At 33.9% G+C, this 22,403-nt stretch overlaps 1 protein-coding gene across 4 annotated transcripts in view; it reads right to left on the bottom strand.

Moving 5' to 3' along the window:
- MGAT4C (MGAT4 family member C) overlaps positions 1-22,403 on the bottom strand; it is a 440,656-nt gene that overhangs the window by 160,329 nt on the left and 257,924 nt on the right. Inside the window, exon 1 of one of the 4 annotated variants that reach the window (XM_033000012.2) lies at positions 4,991-5,157. The exons of the other annotated variants lie outside the window; for them this stretch is intronic. The gene's annotated coding sequence lies outside the window, so the exon portion shown is untranslated. Of the gene's footprint in view, positions 1-4,990; positions 5,158-22,403 lie in introns of those variants that run through there. 4 annotated transcript variants of the gene reach the window in all.

The following is a 22,403-nucleotide window of genomic DNA, read 5'->3' as shown; positions in this document are numbered from 1 at the left end:
GAATCATAGAATAGAACGGTTTGGGTTGGAAGGGACCTTAAAGTTTATCTATACATCATATAAACCAGGGGAGTTATCTGGGGGGCACCGCAGCTCAGGGGCTGGCTGGGCATTGGTCAGCGCATGGTGAGCAGCTGCATTGTGCATCACTTGTTTTGTATATTCTCTTATTATTATATTTTTCCCTTCCTATTTAACTGTCTTTTATCTCAACCCACAAGTTTTACTTTTTTTTTTTTTTTTTTTTTTTTCCTCCGGTTCTCTCTCCCATCTCACTGCAGGGAGGGGTGAGTGAGCAACTGTGTGGTGCTTAATTGCCGGCTGTGGTTAAACCATGTCACTATAATACTGTTCAGAAGACTGATTAAGAACTCCTGCATAGAGGCTAGTCCAAAAGGATGGACTCACAACTGGTAGGGCAGGCTGATTGCCCAATGTCCCTGTTTAAAAATTCCTGTTTGCCATTATGGACCATTTGTCCTGAAATTATAGATACTAGATACCTGATGCTGTTGCTAAAGAATGAGATTAGAGAAGTGACATTTCTATGTCCATGTTCAATACTTTGAATGTCTGAGGTGTCCCTAATGTTAGTGCAGGGACTTGAAGACTGGCAGGAGAAACAATGTGTGTGATATCTCTGTCTTTCAGGAAAAAAAATCCAATCAGATTTAGCCAAGTTGTAATACTTTGAAAATATGAAGCACGTATGAGTAATAACTAGAGTCTCCAATGATTCTGGGAACAGGTAAACAAATGGTCAGGGATAGGAATAAGAAGAGTTTTAAGCATGGGAGACAGTGCTCAAATGAATGTAAAAGACAGAGCATGCTTCCCCATATTGCCAGACATGGATCTATGTTTCCCAAATCTTCATATTTCCTGACTGCCAACAAAAACCTGTGGAACCTCAAAGTCTCGGGCCAAGTGCTCTGGTCAACACCCTTGCCACTGCAGAGATGAAGTCCAGAGTCCATCTATTGTAGAAATAAATAACTGTGACTCTAATGTTCAGCAAATAATGAGTAAACAAATAATTATGTTACTTGGTGGGATTCACTGCTACTCAGAAAACTTAAAGATCTTAGTTAGACTGTATTTAAAAGTCTGGAAGTTAGACACATAATTGAAAGCATTCAGATAGGTTGTCTACACAGAGTGAATCTGACACCTCCAGAGAGTGATTCAGCTCATCTATCTGAAATAATTATCTTAAACATGAGAGGAATCCTTTTCTGGAGATGCCTCTTTCTCTCCACACATTATAAGAGGAACCTTCCTGACTGAAATCAGCTCAAATGAACATCACCCTCACTAAACCACATAGGATTGACTTTATGCACTCTCAGTATCACACTCCTATGTGGAAATATACAATTATGGAAACAAAAAGCACCATGCTGTATGTAGACAAAAGATCTAAACCGAAGTTGTAAACTACCTTAAAATCTGAGTTGTAAATCCTCGACCATGATCTTCTTTTAGTAGAATCTTTACAGTGTATCAGAGCATCCACTGGACTTCATTTAAGGTTCAAAACAAAACAAAGCAAAACAAAACAGAAAACAAAAAGTTGTCAATGTCTCTACTGTGTGATGGATGTGTTACCTACAGTACTGGTCCTTTCATCACCCAGACATGTGATTTATTGGAGGACATGACATCCAAGGTATGCTCTCCATATCTGTACATCTGGATTTCTTTCCAAAGGAAAACAATGACTTGGAGGGATAGATGGAAATCCGCATCTCACATTTCCCACATTAGAAATACTGTTTGTAACCTCTGTTTCTTGTTACTTTACTAACAGAGAAATTAAAAAGAAAACTGAAACCGAAAAAAATCTCATCATAATCATATAGGTGAAAAGAATTATTTTTTGGCTTGAGTAATGGAATATAAAGAGAAAAGATAGGAGAACAGAATAGACTCCCGAGCCTCCTTCTCTGACACTCTTACACACAGAAGACATCCATGATGGGCAAGGATGATGGTTGGAACACAAGGTTTTGTGTCTGTTTTTATAATTTGGAAGTCCTTATGGTAGCATCCTTGTAATCTATCCTAGATAAACCAAAAACATGACCCTTGGACCAAAGCTTAGAATATGAAGGAACTCCTCTATCTCCTGTACTACTTGTAAACTGGATACAGAAGAAAACATGCTATTACAATCCTACTTTAATTTGTATTTTCTAAGTATAATTTTCTTTAGTCAGATATAGAGGGAGAAGAATTATTTTTAGTTCATATTTTTACTACCGGTGATATGGATACTTTTTCAGCAATCAATGTAATTATCATATTTCTGCTTACTGACACTTTTATTTTCTTTAAGAAACCTTAAATGCATTGAATTTTTATCAAAAAAAAATCCACTTTTGTCAATTCACTCAAAATTATGTGACAAGAGAAGTGAGTATCTTGTGTAGGAGGAATGACTCAAAGCTTCATTGTAAGGGTTGTCACCTGATGTCTTTGTGAAAATGTATGAGTTGATTCATTCATAGAAAATCAGACAAACAAAAATACCTGTTCTTACAATCAACCTAATGCTAATTCTTCCTTTAATACAGTGGCCCATTGATGTAATATGGGTTTCACAGATCATGCTCTATGGACATAATCTGTCTTTCAAGCACAGGACAAGGAATCTTTCCCAGACCAATGGTCAATCTGCTATATAGTTGCTGTGCTAACATCATCATAATTACCTTTATTATTTTAAAGAAAAGACAAAGGTTGCAACCCTATTTTTATCTGAGAAATATGGTTTTCTTCAATGTTTTAAGATCAACTTAGTTTCTGATTGAAGGTAAACAAAAAAAAAAAACCAAACAAACAAACCCAAAACCCACCCATATTTTTCCCATAAAGTGGTCTTCCAGAAATTATTTATCTTCATTTTGAAAGTTTAAACTAAACTAGAAAGTCTCATTTCCTATAACAAGTTGATTGCTATCTGCTTGGATTATCATATCATCAAGTTTCCTTGGCTTGCCTAGGTTCATGATTACTATCTAATAAATCAATGTACATTAGAACTTAAAACGGCTCATATGTTAAAAACAGTCTTTGAATGCTTTGGATAAGAACACTATGAGTGTGTAGCAAATGAGCATTAAATCTGTGTTAAATCCATCATCCTGTATTTTGTCAGTAATAACAGATAATTTGTTCGTATGTGAATTTTGTCTAAACTGAGTAGGAACAGAAATATTGCGAGATCTGACTTGAAGCCTACTGATGAAGCATTGGTAAGTGATGTGGACCTATGCAATGTGTAGATATGTAATACTGAGGAATATGTTCAAATGCTTTTACTTTTTAATAAATAATAATAATAAAAAAAAAGTAAAGGCATAGATGCAAGTCTGACATCAGATAAAGTTTATTTAAGTTTGATAATGATCTAAGGAAGAAGGGTAAAATGTCAAATACTCCTCTCCCTTAAAGGCCATGGTCATCTCACCTTTGAACTGGAATATCTGTTTTTTGCTAGAGAAAAAGCAACAAACCATAATGCAGGTTTCAACTTAATAAAAATTCATTGTTCTAATCCCATCCGTATTATAGATATGACATTTAACAGGAGTTTGGGATTGTTTTGGCACATAATATCCAGAGCTGAATTAACAATGGTAAATAACAGGAGCTGCACAGACAGGACTGGATCAGTAAAAAGTACAAAAATATTATACAGATCAGAAACCCTACTGTCTGAAGTGGTGTTTGAGCTGAAAATAACTATTATTTTTCTGACAGTGATTAGAGCAGACCTAGTTGTGACTAGATTGAATGACAATATATCTCAATTTTACAAGCACTTGTAATATTTACTGCATAAGACATTATTTAAAACTTTGTATTGTATAATCATGGTTTACTGAAATAAATGCAGAAAGTTCTTAGGTGGCCTAAATATTTAGTGAATTCTAATTACTATAAAATAAATGTCATCAAGCTTTTAAATTAACTGGAGCCTGATAGTTCTTATTTCCTATTAGGTACACTACTTGACTAGTTATACTAGTTATTGGATTCTTTATACAGTAGCCCCTGAACTCCTTCAGTCAATTAAATCCTTTATTGCATCTGATTTGTCAATGTCAGTGTCACTTCTAATCTCTTAAATCCACATCAGTTTAGAAGCTTTAAATGTACTTATTCTGTTGCAAAATTAGGAAATTACACAGACAAAATCCTTCCCCTCTCCCTTCTCCCCTGTACAAACCACAAAGCTGCTAACAATGTAAAAGATAGAAACACTTCTTCCATCTCTATGTCTGCACTCATATAGCTACAGAATGAGACATTGTTTAATACGAGCTACAGAACGTAAAGGGGAAAAACATGCAAACAAACAAAAAACATACGTAGGGTGGCTTGCTATCAGCATAGTGTACATTGAAGACTTTTAATCTTTGACTCAGTTTCTTATCACTTTAAATTACATAAATTAGCAGAACAAAGTAACTGTAACTAATTCCAGAACTGGAAACTTGAGCATTTTGGTATTAACCTCTATGGGTTTTGTTTTATGTCTGTAAAAGTATTCCAGAACAATTTTTAAAGTTGGTACAACATTATATTCCCTCTTCTTAAATCTCCCCATTTCTTTGTTCATCAACAAAAGCTAGATTTCAAGGAAAAATACAGGTGCTAAAGGAAAAGAAAGGAAAAATACGGGTATTAAATTATTGTTCTGTGCAATGGTCTTGTCAGCCTAATAACTCTTTCATTCACCTGAGGAGCAGCAAAAAAAAAAGGCAGGCTATTTATTTCCATATTGTAAAGCTCAGTTTGCCAGACGCAGACTTGGTTTTCCTTTACAACGTTCCCTTTCTAAGGCATCTCCTTATTAAAAGCAAAAGCTACTCTTTACATATTACAGCCGTATAAGCCTCTGAACTACGAAAGCAATTCCCCTCCCAGGTTAGGCGCATCACCTTTATGCTGAAAGAGAAGGTAAACCAGACCAGGCTCTTACCAGACAGGGGGAAAACAATCGCTTCGGCTCGATCCAGCAGCACTGTGTGCGAGCAGGCAGCGTGAGCGGTCCCTGGGCCTCACACAACAGCGAGGTAATTGGCTCTCAAGGAAGAGCAGTAAGCATCCATCACGGCGGCGGCGCTGGTGCGGCGGCGGCGGGAGCGGGAGCGGCGGCCCCGGCCCCGGCCCCGGCCCCGGCCCCGGCCCCGGCCCCGGCCCCGGCCCCGGCCCCGGCCCCGGCCCCGCGGGGGTCCCGGGCGGGATGATGTCAGACACCGCCACCGGGCGGGCTCCCATTGGCTTCCCTCACCTGGAAACATGCCTTAACCCTAAACTGCCAGCCACGAATTGAAACGGGTCTCTCTAATCCTTATAGATATGCACACGGTTGGGGTCTTTTTTTTTTTTTTTTTTTTTTTTTTTTTTCCCTGCTTGGTGAAAATGAGACTGGACAAGAAGCTTTGGGGACCAGGAGTGGCAGGTGTTTGTTGCTTAGGCATTGAATGTAGCAATTAAAAAAAAAAAAAATCTAAAACCTAATTTAGCTAAATTATTAAACAAGACCCTCAGGTAACCACATTTTCATAATCTGTTTACTAATTGACAGTAATCATCAAAATATTGTACAGAAGAAGTATTAAATGAAAGGTTAATGCAAGCAGCACCTGGAGAACTCACATTTTTAGTGATTTTGCATTGCCTCTTCTGAAGGCATGAGATTAATAAAGGTACAAACTGGAAAAAGGGTGCAAACTCAAGAACACTGTGCTGATGTAAAGTCAGGTTGATTATTGTGTCTTTTTAAGTATTTAAAACTAACAGCAAAAGTAAAGAGTTGCACAAATGTGCACACACACACTTACTCTTTGAATGCTAAGTAGCAGCCCAGACATTCTGTAGTAAATGAGGCATGAAACAGACTGCCAAATCTATGATGTCCTAAATATAGTGGCACTAAGTATTTTGCTGTATTACAGGCAATATCATAAATCACATGAACTTTTAAATGAGTCCAAATCAGTGCTTAAATAACTGTTTTTTCCGTATAGGAATATTTTGATCTCTCATCTTTAAGTGACAAAAAATCCTATTGCTCTATGGAAAAATACAAAAAATCTTATCTCCACATGTTTTATTTGTATCTTTTTTTCTACATCAACTTTTTTTTTTTTTTTTCCATCTATGGAAATTATTTTTTTCTTTCAATCTATAGGAACCTGATTCAGTATTTATTTACAGTAAATTATATACCAAGTAGTTTCTTTATGGTCTGCTATCCCTCATGACAAAAAAAAAAAAAAAAAAAAAAAAAAAAAGTCAGAAATCCCCACCAAAAACATCAAACCAAAAAAAAAAAAACGACCCAAACATTTTTAAAAATTTTCTTACTCAGGTTGTTCTTTGGGGAAAAAAACAAAACCAAAGAGCCAGCCACACCAAAACAAACAAACAGGAAAACTGAAATATATTCAAACATGATTTAGCTTAATATATAAGACATGAAACATAAGATTTCTAGAATAAACTTGATAAACATCTCTGCCATTTCCTTGTGGTTCTTTCACAAAGTTATAGAGACTCAGGAGATTAAATTCTGGGGACTTAATAAACATCAGTTCTGTGTGGGGATCTGGAGGCTAACCTATTAGTCAAAATGTACTTTAAGCCAAAATAAGACTCTGTTCATTTATTCCTGCTCAGAAAACATGGGAGTTCAGATGGAAATGTATATGAAAAAAGATTCATTGCCATGCAAAGTGACAAAACTGAATTACAGATCAGAAAAGATGAATTTGGACAATGGGAATGCCAACTTTGCTTTTGTATGATTAATGATAAAGGTAAGACATAGTAATTGCTAAGAAGATATGAATCATGAGTAAAAGAGTTATTGATGAGATAATATATGTTTAGATGTATCACATGTACAAGTTATAGTCTCCTGAATATTTAGCACTATAAGTAGTCTAGACCAAGCAGACATATTGTTGAAAAAATATGATTACATGGGTTGATTTGGCCTGAAAAATATCCTGATTTCCTATATCTAGTTAATCTTACCATGACGAATTAAAGTTCTATACATTTTTTATTCTTACATAGATTGCACTTTATTCCTTAACAGAGCATATCAGTCACAGATGACCTGCCAGACAGTGTTTAATGGTAGGGTGCTGTATTCTTACAAAGTCTTCAGCATTCATAAAGTATGTTATCTACAGAGATAATACAGAGCTTATGCTTTATGAACTAAGCAGTAACTTGTATTAGTAGAAAATTTACTTAGAGTGGGTAGCACAAATGTTAATTTGGAACTTTAGTGGAGAACACTTCTTAGTAAATGGCTTGTAAATTTTCACAAGCTTTCTTTAAAAAAAAAGTCTTTTCTGCAGTAATATATGATAAATTAATGTTTTGAAATTGAATGACTTATGAATATTAGTAATAATTTATCAATTTTTGTATACTCCTTGCTTTAAGAACAAAAATTATCTATCACCAGTGTTTTTAAAAACATGGATGACTTTGAAGATTCAGGCTGAGCAAAGGTAACAGATGTAGCTAACAGAGCAGTTCCATGATCCTAATCAAGTCACACAGCATTTTTCACACTTCCACATGCTGTCACACACAGGTTATAACTGGTTTGAAAACAGTATGATTTATACTGCAAATAGAAAAAAATATGATAGGATTTAAATCATACCTTTTACATACACAGTAGTAGCAAGCCAATTCAACAAAAGAAGCATAAGTCCATCTATTTAAATGAAAAATCTTTTAAATAAAATATGAAATAGGTTACAAGAGCTCAAAGAAGGGTGCACATGACTGTGTGTGAAATCTAGGAAAACACAATTCATATATTCCTATCATTGTGCCCTCAGTTGTTTATCTGAAGAGACTAGCTTGTTAACTCTCATGACTGGAACAGACAATGGGGGTACTGTTGCCCGTGATATTTTTTGGCATCACAGTTTCAAGAACAAATCACATGGAAGAAGAAAGAAGGAAAGAACAACAGAACGAAAGAGAAGTGACCAATGATTTTCAGTTACTAACTGTATCATTCCTTACTACAACATAATATTAGTAGTTATATGACTAATTCTGAAGAATCTAACAAGAGTGGATATTTTAGTTCTCAAGCAAAGCAAAACTCAGGTTTATTAGTATATATTTCCCATGAGTTGAAATCATTACTGCATTTAATTGCTTGACAATTATTTCTGTCACATCAATTTAATGGCTAAACCAATTATTTATATTACAAAACATAGCTCTGCATCAAACACTAATTGAAAAACACAAGCAGTTCTTCAGCGTTGTTTAACCTATACATTATTAATATTGGAAGGGCTAGGTCTAAAGATTTTGGGGGAAATTAGAACTCAGCCAGGTGATAAGAGGTTTTAGAGATTGAATGTGCAGGCTCAAAATCACAGCTCTCATAATCCTGTGTATGAGCTGAATGCCAAGTCAGGTAGAGCTGATACCTATTATAAACATTTTTTTCTTCTGCATTCTGGGAACATGAGCCACCTGCTCTCAGGATGTTTTCATCCACAAGATGGCAGCTCTGTTTGCATGGTCACTTCTTGTAATATTCAACTTGAAAATCACAACATGGTCTTTTTTATTATTATTATTTTACAGCAGATATGCTTTCCTGCCTCATGAAGAATTTAAAAAAATTCCCCAAACAATCCCAATAGTTAAGCATTAGTTAACCACAAAATTTTTTTGCTGAAGCGTTGACAGATCATAAAAAGTTTTTTTAACTGCACAAACATATTATTTTTAGAGTTTTGAAAGAAATCTCCATACAGATCCATATGTTTCCTATGTTTCTGTTTCTAGACCATCAAACCCAGCATATCCTTTAGCAGATTCAATTTAAAGAGCATAAAAAGTTCTGCTGATAGTAAAGGAAATGCTTATATGCCTAAATTTAGTTTCATATGTTTTCTCTATGGATAATGATACCTTTTATTTGGTTTAACACCTAAATTCATCAGGAATGCTCATTTATGTTATTAAAATCTAATAGATAACTTTATAACTAAGGTAAAAATGCTGAGGTGTTTAAATGTAGGGATCAACCACATACAAGGCACTTTTTGTGCCTTCTAAAATTAATAAAATACAAAGAAACAGAAGTAACAGGTTTTAGCTCTTTTCAAGGTGATCATTCACAGCTGAAATGATTAGCAGGAGTCTTAATTTCAGATTTGGGCCAAAGTTATATAATATGTGAAAGTATTTTCTCTGTCAATGAAACCCGGTAAATTAAAACAAAGCTTTAATAAAGCAATGCATAATTTAACGTGGAAGTAATTTACTCATGGGATGGTCATTTCAAAGGAAATTGTTTGGCCTAGGGTAACTGTTTCTGTGCAGTCTTAGATGCTACTTCTGGATGGGAATCTTTGATCCCTCAGAGAGTTGAAAGGAACTCTGAGTTACCTAAAAGTTAACATTGACCAAGACCCTTCACAAGTATTGTTATAAAACAGTAGACTGTAGTAAATGAAAAATAGCTTGATGTGACATAAATCTTCACAAAAAAAAAAAAAAAAAAAAAAAAGAGATAAACTGTTTCTTAAGTAGTGTGGGGCCAGAATGCATATGTGAATGGTTATCATGTATCAGCTAATGGGCAGTAACTTGCTAACAAGTCAGCAAGGCAGTGATTCAAGGCTTAGGGGCACGTACCTGATCTCATGGCATTTTACATAATGAAGAGCACAGTTTTGGGCTGTGAACTTCCAGAGGACAAGAGCATGGTTGGTAACCTAGGTCACATCAACACTGTCTAAATTGAGGTGTGCAGCAGAAAAGTAGAAAAAAAGGGGTCTAAAGAAAAAAGGTGATATGATAGAAGAATAAAGGTAATTTTAGGTATTTCAGACTTCTGTGAAGATAGGACAGCTGCCCAATGCATGACACAAGCCTGAACTCAGTCATTTGTCTCAGAGAAGATGATTCACTACAATTTACAATCCCACAGTGACTTGTTCATATAGCCACACTGTAGCAGCACACCTTGTCAGAGAATTATCATAATAGAAGTGCTGTTTTTTTGTCAGACAATGTCAAAATACGTTAATGTCATGAAGTTACTTTTCCATTCCATAAACTAAGCTGTGAAAAGTGTCAGGAGAAAAGGGTTTCAAGTTTTCTCTGCGTATATATGTGTGTGGTTCTACGTCAGGTTAAGTTGATTTGTATTCTGGTCTACCATGTGAGGGTCTATTTTAATACACTTCTTTAAAATTAGGCAATATTATACGGATTAGAATGCTGCAGTAAAGGCACCTGAACTGAGAATTTGCAAAATTCTTAATAAAAAACACATGTGAAGATTAACTTTTTGCAACACTGAAGATAAGAATTTTCAGATAAAGTTTAAATTTAATATAAACTTTTCAAAAAAGTCTACATAGTTTAGGCGGCTTTTTCACAAGTGACTTCAGATCTAAGTTGTGCATATGTAAAACAGTCTTCTTACTAAGTTTAGAGACTGCTGATCCAGCTGTGAATGCACCAGAATCTTCTTACAGGGAAAGGGTGGAACCATAAAAGTGTACTTATTCATTGGGTCTCAGACCTACCACAGAGAGCAAGTGGAGTGCCTGTTCTGTATGCTCAGTTCAGGGCAATACCATGTTTGTTCAAAACATAACCTGTATGAACTGCTGTGTCAAATCAGGAAGAGTGTCAGCTGATTGACCTTTACTCGAGCATAACAAAGATATTATCTGGAAAGATTAAAAAAAAAGGATGAAGACAACAGAAATATGGAAATATCTTCTACTTCTCTGATGATCACATTACTGCAGTACTTCAGCTAAAAAGCTCTGCTCACAAGCATCTCCATTTTGAATGGCCATAATTTTTTCATAACTGAAACCTTCAGAGAATCATTTTGCAGGTTTTGATTCTGGAGCTGGATGGTATTCATACACAAACTCTGAAGAACTTCCATTATTAGATCTCAGGGAAAAAAAATCTAAGACAAAAATGGTAAGAATGTAGTCACACATAGTTTGTGCATAAAATAGGAACCAAATAGTCTCTTCATAGTTTTGCAAATCATTCCTTTAGCACCTAGCCTTTATAATGGCTTTGGAAATTCTTTATTTATTACTCAGGTGTGTTTTGAGTAATAAATTACTTCATTATTGAGTTCTATATATACCATTTAAATTTTAAAAGTTAAAATGTGATTCAGTAAGTACAAACATAAAAGTCTCACAATCACTTCACACACAGGAGTCAGAACATATCCTAAATTAAAAAATATAAACTTCACAGATTTTTGTTTTTTCTAATTTCTATTTGGATAACACTATCTCTCTGTATGAGCTTTAGCTCAAAACCACTGCTGGAAGCTGTGACTTCTGTGTTATATAGTTTTCCCAAAGGAAGGATCACAGGGGTAAAAGAATGAATAGGACTACATGAAAATAGGTTTTTGAATACTAAATGTTCATTTCAACATCTTGGCCTGTAAGATAGTTGACCATCCTGGAGTAGCATTTTCAGACACTACTTCAGTGAAGGGAGCTACATTAACATTCAAATCAGTGGACAAAGATCAATTTTTGTAGGTCCAAGTCTGAAATACTGGTCTTTGAGAACACCTCTCATGATCACTACAAAACATGATACAAGCATCCTTCTCTTTGACTCAGGTTTTCCATTGCTGGGTGTGCCAGATGTAAATTTATGAGGGATGCTAAAGGTACTGGATATCAGTGCCAACTTGTGAAGGACATACATTACATAATAAATGTATCACATGACATATTAGTGGCCACACAGCTGTACAACCCTTCCTCATTCACACAGGGATTAAATTGGTTCCTGAATGTCATCCTAACAAGGCGACTTTCTCAGCAGTTCAGTTGAAAGTTCACCAAAGAGGAAATTATTCACAATAAATATGTGTTTGGTGTTTTAGCAGGAGATTTTGAGCCGATACAAAATGACGAGCTTGTTTCTGCATCTAGCATGACAGTGTACAAAACCATGTCACACTAAAAAGGTAGAGGTGACTGACTGAGGTACAGCTCTGTGTTGACTGACCAAGCAGCCTTTTTGGTGTGTTAAATGTTAAGCTAAATTTGAATTGACAAATAGCTACATTTATGTTATTTATACTCAAAAAGGTTACTTCCAAAAAGATGTATACCAATATTTAATACAGTCAACACATTATTAAAAACGTACACACTGAAACTATAGAAAAAATAATAATTTCAGAAAAGATACTAGTCAAGGTAGTGATCTTCAGTGTTTATTGAATGCTCAGGGAGTAATAAAAAAAAGACAAAGACCTTGAGAAGGGTAACCTATTAAGTGACTTAACCTTGAAGACACTATCTTCATTCTGACATTGTTTTGAGAACAGGAAGTGGAAAGGACAGCTTGCTGTCATAGGTCTCTGCTAGTGGCTGGATAGATGGATTTAAAAATTACAATGAACTACTGTTATATTTATATTAATATACAAAGTTATATATGGTGTATGATACTTACAGGATGTAATAAAATACATTTAGATATATTTAAAAGTTCACTTTCTGAAGGTGGTAGTTAAAAGAAAATAATAAAAAAAATATTATTAATTCAAGTATTCCATACTGGTCAATAAAATTAATTCCAGGAGACATCAGTAGTGATATGAGAGTGAGTAATAATTGTGAACTAAAAGACAGTAGATTTAGATTGGACATAAGAAAAAGTTTCTTTACTATGAGGGTGGTGAGACATTGCAACAGGTTGCTCAGAGAAGCTGTGGATACTCCATCATTGGAAGTGTTCGAAGTCAGGTTGCATGGGGCTTCGGTCAACCTGATCTATTGAAAGATGTCCCTGGCAGGGACCTCATGTTAGGCGGGGTTGGAACTAGATGGTCTTTGTTGGTCCCTTCCAATCCGAACCATTCTGATTCTGTGACTCTATGACAAAATTCTCTGCCAGCACAGATGTTCTGAATAACAGTGAGATGTAATTTGTTTGTATTCTTAAAGAGTTAACTTCTTCAGAATTAATACTCAGTAAAACACATATACAGTTTCATGTAGATTGAGAACTACATACAAGATACAACACTAACCATTACTTTATTAAGCAGAGTCTATTAAAATGATAACATCTTTAGGTTGCAGTAATTAAATCTGGTCAAACCATTCTTCACATGATAAAAGAGTCAGCTGAATTTTTTGGGGAATTTTCAATTAGCCTACTAGATCAAATCTGTCTTGGTTTAGATCTATGGATGATTTAACATGGTAATGTTTAGTTATATATGGGATTCAGTTTTATATTAACACTCACAAATTCAAGTGTCTACATCATATGAGCTAGGTATCTTATCTCACTTTATAATCAAAGCAGAGCTAACCAATGCAGTCACTGGAGCCTAGAAACAAGTTCAGCTCGCTTTAAACTAGGTATCTATGAAGAGATACAGTTGTCTAAACACTGTTCTTTAATATTATTTGAGATGTCCAAGGGTGTCTGAAACATCAACATGTCAATGTATCTGAAGTCTCTTTTCTGAGAAGTGACCGGTGGACACAGGGGTTACAGGAGACCTGCACCCTCTTTGTCTAAGGTCCACAGGCCAGGCAGGTTACCAAAAAATTCACAGATATCAGAACACTTCTATGTTCAAACAGTTGAATAATTCTTCAGACCACTAAGAAAACTTCAGTTGGTTAAATATAGGCACCTATATTTGATGCTTGCTATTTGACATCCATCAGACCCAGGACCAGAGGGCAAAGGTCTCCACTGATCTTACAACTTACCTACCATCCCCATGCAGATGTCTCCAATAGTCTAGGCCATTATCTCAAGTGGCACTGAATGTTTTGGCAATCGATTTGAATGTTATTTACTGAGGTGAAACATTACCTTTTCAATGTTACTCAAGATTCCTTGTTTTTCAGATGTTACTTCCCAAAATAAGTGCTTACTTCCTTTAGTCCATCCTTATACTGTGAGCAGAATCTTGTTCCCTCCATAGTATATACCTCAATACATATTTTCCACTCATGATGAATTCCAAACACAGAATGAAACAATGCAATTATGTGATGAACCTCAACTAAGTTAGCCTTAACCTTATTTCTAGGGACCCCAGATTTTTTCTGACATTCTAAAACTGGGGAATTAAACATGGTCAATCCTTCAAGAATATCTATATTACACTGTTAGAAAAATAGTCCAGAGAAACCAGCTCTTAAACAATGGGACTGTGAACTATAGTCACTGTAAGGACTTACTTCAGTATTGTTTTTTAAATTTATTGAAAATGTAATATTATTAGTCAACTAATAGATTGAACAATGTCATTTGGCAGACTGGCAGAGGGAATGAATGAGATGAACATCAGCACACTTTTTTATACTCTCTGGATCTGTTACTTTATGTGCTACTATCCTATATGCCACCTAACTAAAAAGCAATTAAAAAAAAAAATCCTTTATAAGGAACATACATTTTACTTCTCACTTTTGACACATACAAAATCTAAACTGTGAACTAAAATAATCCGAGTCATTATAATTATAGAGAGTGTGAGCATAAAATGCATATAGATCTTGAACATGAACCACAGGAAGAACAATAATCAATAAAAAGTTTTATTGTTTCAATATTACCTAAGATACACCAAAGGAAGAAAAAAATATGTTTTATAGTTATTTTTGTCAACAAGATTGTGAAAATATGTGTGCTTTCTGAGGTGAGATTTCTCCATAACATGCTTACTTTTCAACTATGACTGTTTGAGGCTGAGATTGTGATATACCTATATTTCATTTTTGTGAAATGAACATTAATATATATTTTTATTTGCTGAAGTAAATTGGGACAAGAGCAGAGTGTTTCTTAATTGGTTCTGCATAAAATTGAAATTTAACATCTTCAGAAGAAAAATCAATGAGATACACCAACATGACAACACAGGATTTGCATCCTATTCTAGACCTTTGCCATAGGTTTTTCTCTCATGTTACTTATTTCTGAAAGCCACATCAAGAAGTTATTTTTGAACATTAGTACCTATTAGCGCAATATCTCACTGTAGTTGTAAAACGGTAATGCTTTATTTGGTTCTATGAAATGATATAATCTACTATGTTAATATTATTTTGATTGTGTTCCTTTTGCTTGTAATTAGTTTTATGAAATAGCTTTTTTGTTTGCTTTTTTTAAAGCATATCTTTCTTAGACATAATTTTATACAGTCCCTTATATATTGCTGGGTCAGTGAATTTTCTGCTTTTCAGGAAAATTATGTATTACCGTTGTTAGTTCTGCCAGGGTGACACATACTTTGTTCATATTTAAGCAACACATTTGAGGAGATGCTTGAAACAATCTGGTTATGGACCACTCTATTGTCAATGACTGTGTTGACTTATATGTAGATGCTCTCCTGCTCCATATATATTTGGCTTTTCCCCCCACATTGTTAAAATAAAACATAGAATCACATTTTCCTCCTTACCTTGCTTTAATCTAAATAAATTTGCAAACAGATTCTAAAGTCTACCTTATGATGTAACTTTACCTTGGCTTCAGTTAATAATTAGTCACTTTTTTAATTTTCTGCCTTACTTTAAGTTACAGAATTAATTAATAATATCTATTCTGAATTTCCTTATTGAAATTATCTTCATTTTTATTTAAATGAGAGAATTCTTTATTAGAATTTCCTTACCATCTTTCCTCGGTTTCAGTGAAGGTGTAAATCAGTAACTTGTTAAGAAACATATTACTTGAAACAATTACTTTGTTGTCTAATACATTAGTATGTAGTTTCTTCCACCTCTGTGCCCCTTCCTATCCCATAAGTGTTTGCAATTTTTAATCATTTTATATTTTCTTTGTATTTTTGTGATTTTTTTCTGTCTTCTTTCAGAAAGGTGCACCCCAAGCCTCTAGCTACACAGCTTTCTTCCCACATACACTTTGTGCACAATCAAATTTGCAGCATAGCTGTAATTCATCCCTGTGGCAAAAGGTAAGAACAGTCTATGAATCACCTAAGTCTAACTGAAGCCTTTAAATAGATTTTATATTATCAGTGTGCATACAAACGAGCTTTGTCATTATAGAGTTTCCCTGATTTATTTGCGTGCAACTGTTAGATTTGTACAGTCCAACAGAAGCCCCCCAAGGAAAAACAAAACAAACAGCCAAAACCATCTGACTTTTATGAACTTCTAAAGTTGATATAAATGTTTTGTCTTAAAAAAAAAAAAAAAAAAAAATAAAATCTTCACAATACTTAGCAGTATCCTTCTTGACAAAACTGACTTTTTTTTCTTTTTATGTGTTCATTTGGCATAGAATTGTTAAAATTAGATAAATTTAGCACTTGAAATAAAAAGGCTTTTGTGGATATACTGAAGACTGCAGGTAAGTTCTAAGTCTCTATTCTGTAATCTGAAATGTTTGCGTACTTTATATTTCAGACCTCTGAGATGCCATTTGGGACCTTTGGCCAACCTCTAGCCCTAAGGTTTCTTTGCCAATCATTTTGTCAGTTGCCATATCAACCTTGTTTATAAGACATCTTCCTGAAATTGGTAGAAAATGTCATTTCTGGCATGACAGATATATAAACTGTGATTAAGATTTGTATTTTTGAAATCGCATTTTTTCATAAAGCCACTTTTAATCTACAGTACCTAAATGGCTCCTGACTAGAAAAGAATAGAATGTTCTACATGATAAATGAATATTGTGAAAAAGAAGTTAGAAAGAAGCTCTGCCAAATGAAGGCCTCATCCTAAATGTATTGAACTAGTGGAAAAAATCCCAATGATTTTATTTAGCTTTGCCTCAAGGTGATAAGGAATACATAATCAATAATAAACTGTCAGTTATTATCTTCAAGTTACATGAGTCTGGATCTCCAGAAGATTTAAACTGGTGCAGCTCTATTTGTTTAAATTCAGTTGTGTCTTTACAAATTAAATGAGAATCTGTCAAATTTTAGTTTAAAGCTTTCACTGTTTACCAAAACAACTCTTACTCACGAAATGTCCCTGTAGGTTAATTTGAGGTCATTTAGAAGAATGATAAAAGATGGATAAAACATTTCTAAATTTTTGATCATTAAAAATATTTTAATGAAATTATCTTGTTCATTAAGAAAAGTTCTTTAGAAAGTAATCAGGGAGGAATAATAACTACTTTTAATTACAGTCTCTATCTAGTCTGAATAATTTAACTACAGCATTTTGCCTGCAATGTGTTACAATGGTTCATTGATGTTGCCTATGGTCCCTTATTCTCTCAAGCAACATTTTTTAATCCACTCACCCTCGTTCCCTTTCTGTATATATTATTCAACACCTTGAAGCACTAGTTAGACACACTCATAACATGGCAATGATTATGCTTCAAAAGCTTAAAAAGAAAGGATTCCCACATTGTATTTATTCTTTTCTGTTGTGAAACACTGATTTGGACTTGGAACTGACCATGGTTCATATTCAAAGAAATGTTCATCAAAATTATACATGTTCAAGGATGATATTCTCTGGGCATACTGACTCCACGATAAATAATCTTCTTCAGCTGCCTTCAGGAACCCCACTCCCAGACACCCAGGAAAAGAACAATACACTATGATGGGCAGGACTGAACAATACTGATACTGACACAGAAAACATGTTCCAGTTCTGAGTATCCTTTAAAATGAAAAATAACTTCCTTGCAGTCCCCTACTGGCTAAGCAGAATGACTGTTTACTCAGAGGTGACTGCACACGAGGAGAGATACTATTGCTTAGATAGGGTCTCTTCATAAAGAGATGAAAATGCCATAATTTTTTTTAATAAGTAAATTGAAACATTTAAGGATGGGCTGTATGTTGTTTGTGTTTTTTTAATTTTCTGAGCCAAATTTCAGCTTTTTATTTCTTACTCAGAATTAAAACAATTTGCATGATTGAAAACATAAATCAGAACATTAATTTCCTCCAAAAATTATCTTAGAATATATATGCTATTTTCCCATGAATATAATCTCATAGTGTGTCTTTCAGATAGACAGCACTGAGGGACAGCTGCTGAGAGGAAACATTAATTTTCCATTATAAAACTTGATTTTAGATCTATCTAGAGCATATTTCTCTTAGTTATGTCAAGTCCTCCTTGACTTGTTAGCTTCTGTGTAGCTGTAAGGAAGGCAAATGTTGAAAATTCCTAGTGAACTTTCTTTAAGCATAAGCAAAACCCAAGAAAAATTTTCTAATAATAAGAGGCCATTTCTACTTACCCAGTTAAAAAAAAAAAAAAATAAAAAAATTATCTCCATCAGGTTTTTTTTGTTCTCAGAAAAGAGCAAAATAAGTCCTAAAGATACTATTATAAGAGACTACCTAGAAATAACTCATAATAAGGTCTGTAGAAACTGTTATATGTACATATGATGCCCTTAAATTAATAGAGGTTTACATTGCCTACACTGTTTTCGACAAAGCGTGGTGTTCCATTCTATTTGACCTTAATTAGTAAAATTGATAATAGTTTTAGAGCTGCACACCATTTTAATCTTGTAGTTACAGCTTTCATGACAGAAGAAAAATGAAATAGCAGCTGGGAGTTATCTATTAATAGTGAGGGAACAGAAAGGTAAAAGGAAAGACTCGTCTCTTCTAGGACTTCAGGGCTTTATGGTGTTAGTAATGAATGACTAATGTATTCTAAGAGGAGCACACTGATCTCCAAGGATGTAATGAAGGGCAGCAGGAGGTAGGATCAATGTGAGTTAGAAATTTGATATCATTAGAAAATCATGTGGATACAAGAGTAGATGGATAAGCCAGAAAAAATGTCAAAGCTTGAGAATATAAACCATGCATATGCATACATGTATGAGTGGGATTACCTGGACATGTGTGTTAGGGGTTCTGACTGACATACAGGGTACTTCAAAGTTTCATAGAAAAGCATGCAGTGCTATCGCAGGTCACAAGGTTAGAGTAAGAATGGCAGTACAATCAAAATTTATTTGGAGATATGATCATTTGGAATGGGTTTGAAACAAGTCAGGGTACAATGAAAAATGAGAATAAAGAGTGTTTTAGGCTGTGAGTAAAACATCTTAAATTAGTAGATTTGTTCATTAGCTTCAGTCAGTAATTCTTTTCTTGAAGGTTTCTCCTATTCTTTTTAATGATACTCAAGAGTTTCTGAGATTTAGAGGCTTTACAAGAAAAGAAAGCTTGTTCTACCATCTCTTTCTCACAGATCTAATTAAAAAAAACAACCAAACCAAACCAAAAAAACCCCTCTATTGGTGGTGCTTATTGCATATCATGCTGGGAGAAGGAAACATGTCAAGCTAACTGCCAGTTATGTTTAAATCTGTATTCCACTAAGTTCCTCTGTGGCACTACAGTTTGGCACATTACTTTTGTAAAAATTATAGTGTAAAATGAATTTATTGATAAATACTGATTATATTTTATATGTAACAATTATTTTTTTCTTCTTAAAAAGGACAAAATGGACACAGAGTTCAATTAACTTAAAAAATATGGCAGAGGACAGCATAACTGAAAGTGAAAGAATCTGGGGATATATATTAGTTTTTAACTGTGCAGGTACCCAGAGAAGAACTGTGTTTACTTAAGGAAGACCATCTTGGTCATGAAAATAAATAAGAAAACATAGATCCTATAACTTAAATGTAATCATACAATATTTTGAAGATCATGACAAAAAAGCTTAATTGAGGTACTGACTGTGTGTTATTCATAATGTTAAAATATTTTTGTAGTTCCAATCCTCATGTATTTTACATACAAACACTACTAGGAATATTCAGTGTCATTACATACATGGGAACAGTCAGATGGTATGAAAGAAAAATATTCCTGAAGACTTGTAAAACAAATTTTCATCCAACCAGAATGATGGCCTTTTTTATTATTTTCCTTTTTTACTTGTGTTTCTGCTCTCCTGCATTCTTACACAAAGAAATGAACTATGACAACGGGGATTCTAAGACTTTTTCAGCCTAGGCAAAGTGAAAAACATTCACCCTGCAATTATTTATACAATGAACAGTCACTAAATCTATTGCTGTTCCCATTAACAGTATATTGTGGCTACATGACAGAGCCACTTTTATTTTTAGGTCAGTCAATGCAGAAAGGACATACATTTTTTTTCTGTGTCTTTCGTTATGATATATTTTATTCTACTCTATAGAAAAAGAAGTAAAGATACATTAGAGTGAATAAAAGTCAGGGAAGCAATGAAATTACATTACACATGGAATTCTACCTCTAGATGTAATAAAATATGTGCAATGATTCCATTTATTACATAACTAAATAGAATTGGTAAAATATTAGATGACTTTTCCAACAAATTTAAGTACACATATTTGGAGTCTTGCACCACTTATATTATTCCTAAGCATATAAACATTATTTGTATTCTATACCTGCCTCTGTACTGACTTAACCTCGAGTTCCTTAGAAGTAGTCATGCATTTCAGAAAGTTGTTTTTTTTTTTTTACTTCCAATGAAAGGGCAACATGCAACAAAACACAGGGTACAGATTTTGAAATTAGTTCACAACTCTGATGAAGCACAACATGCTGAATTCATTATGATTTTCCCTTCACAGCTGTATAAATCCTGATAAATAATTAGTATTTTTTATTCCTTTTCCTTTGCCTTACAGAGTACTCAGTTCAAGTACAAGTAAAAACTTCAGAGATTTACATGAAACTTATTGCTTCTTGTAGATATTAAACCTAGCTTACTGATCAGTCAAAAACACAGCTTTCACTCTGTGAACAGTTATGCAGAACAATTTTTTTGGTTCAAATCCTGGTTTTGGTCTACAAGGTTTAATATTTTATCCTCAGCTGGGGAGGAATAAAGTATTTATTTGCTGGGGAAATTTTTGAAATGTCATTAGCATCCTCAATTAAAAAAAAAAAAAAACAAACCAAACCAAACCAAAGAAGCTCTCAACACCAAAAACATTTCAATATATATACTTCTATGCTAATACCTAATCATCATATGTAAATGTTCACACATCCACAATTTACAGAAAAAAAATTTTACACTCTTCAATAACACCATACTTTACTAGTAGTGTATCTTTCTTTGGAAGAAAGACAGTTTTTTGCAAAATGAGACCAATAGGATAATGCACCCAACTTTATATATTAATCCCAACAAAAATATTCAATTGCTGTTTCATTTTCATTTACTGATTTTAGTAGTGAATCACTACTGTTGCCTAATTTCAGTTACTACATTCTCATGACAGCTCCATATTTCTCCAAAGTTACCTGCGGTCTGGATTTAAGAATGAAACTGTCATGCATACTGTGCCACATTGCTTTCTCCAGCTGTTATTAGAGAGAGAGTCTTAAGATAATAATATATTTTATGAAATGTAGTACAGCCAAATATCTAAATCAGGGAAGGATCTAATAAGCATAACACCCTATAATGTGGCAACTCAGGCCAACATTTTTTTGTAAAAAGTAAAAATTTTGGTAGTTAGATATAGGAAACTAGTTCTAAAAAGTAATCCTGAAGTAGAGCTAAAGTTCTGAATTCAAGTGGAGTGAAAATAACAGGAGGAAAGTTCTGTTAAGAAATTTCAAATTATACTTTTTTGGGGAATGATATTGAAGAAATAGAATAATTATTTGTAAGATTTATTGATGAAGGCATAAAAAATGCCACTTTTTCAAATAAAATGTTTTATAACAAACAGTGAATTGTCTACTTTTTCAAATGTTAAAATCCTACCAATATCAGTTAAAACATGTATCACATCTGCTGTCATTCAGCTTAGATGCTGTTGTCTTTGAACTTCTCATAGTGTAATTATTTGCAAAAATGTGACCTATAATATGTGCTGCAGCACTCGTCTTTGTATTGCAACTCTTCTATACAAGTCTTATTCTACTGGTGCCTTTATTTTTAAGTGTATTCTTAGAATGAATTTTGGAAAAAAAAAAAAAACAAACAACTTGCTTGAAAGTTCTGAAATTTTATATTATTCTGAAAAATATAATTATAATTTATGTGGCCAAAGGTGCTCTTACATAAGTCAATGAGAAATCAGGGAAGTAATGTTTTGTTCATAAAAGAAATAAAAATCCAGTTAAGCAGTATAGTTACTTGGTAATTATTATCATATTGTTATCATAAATTAGTACATAATGTTTTCGAAGATTACATAGTCTCAAACATAAAAATTATTCAGTTTCGCTTATTCAATATTAATTGTGAGAATCAACCCTGTTATTTAGATGATTATATTTACAAATGCTGAGGCAAATAAGTCCTCCGAGCATCAGTAGGAGATGCTCTTGTATTATTAGTATCATTACA

The sequence above is a fragment of the Tyto alba genome, unplaced genomic scaffold, assembly GCF_018691265.1.
Source record: "Tyto alba isolate M040663 unplaced genomic scaffold, T.alba_DEE_v4.0 Super-Scaffold_2, whole genome shotgun sequence".
NCBI lineage: Eukaryota > Metazoa > Chordata > Aves > Strigiformes > Tytonidae > Tyto > Tyto alba.
Note: the sequence above shows the minus strand (reverse complement) of the source record. Positions and strands in the feature narration are given on the sequence as shown.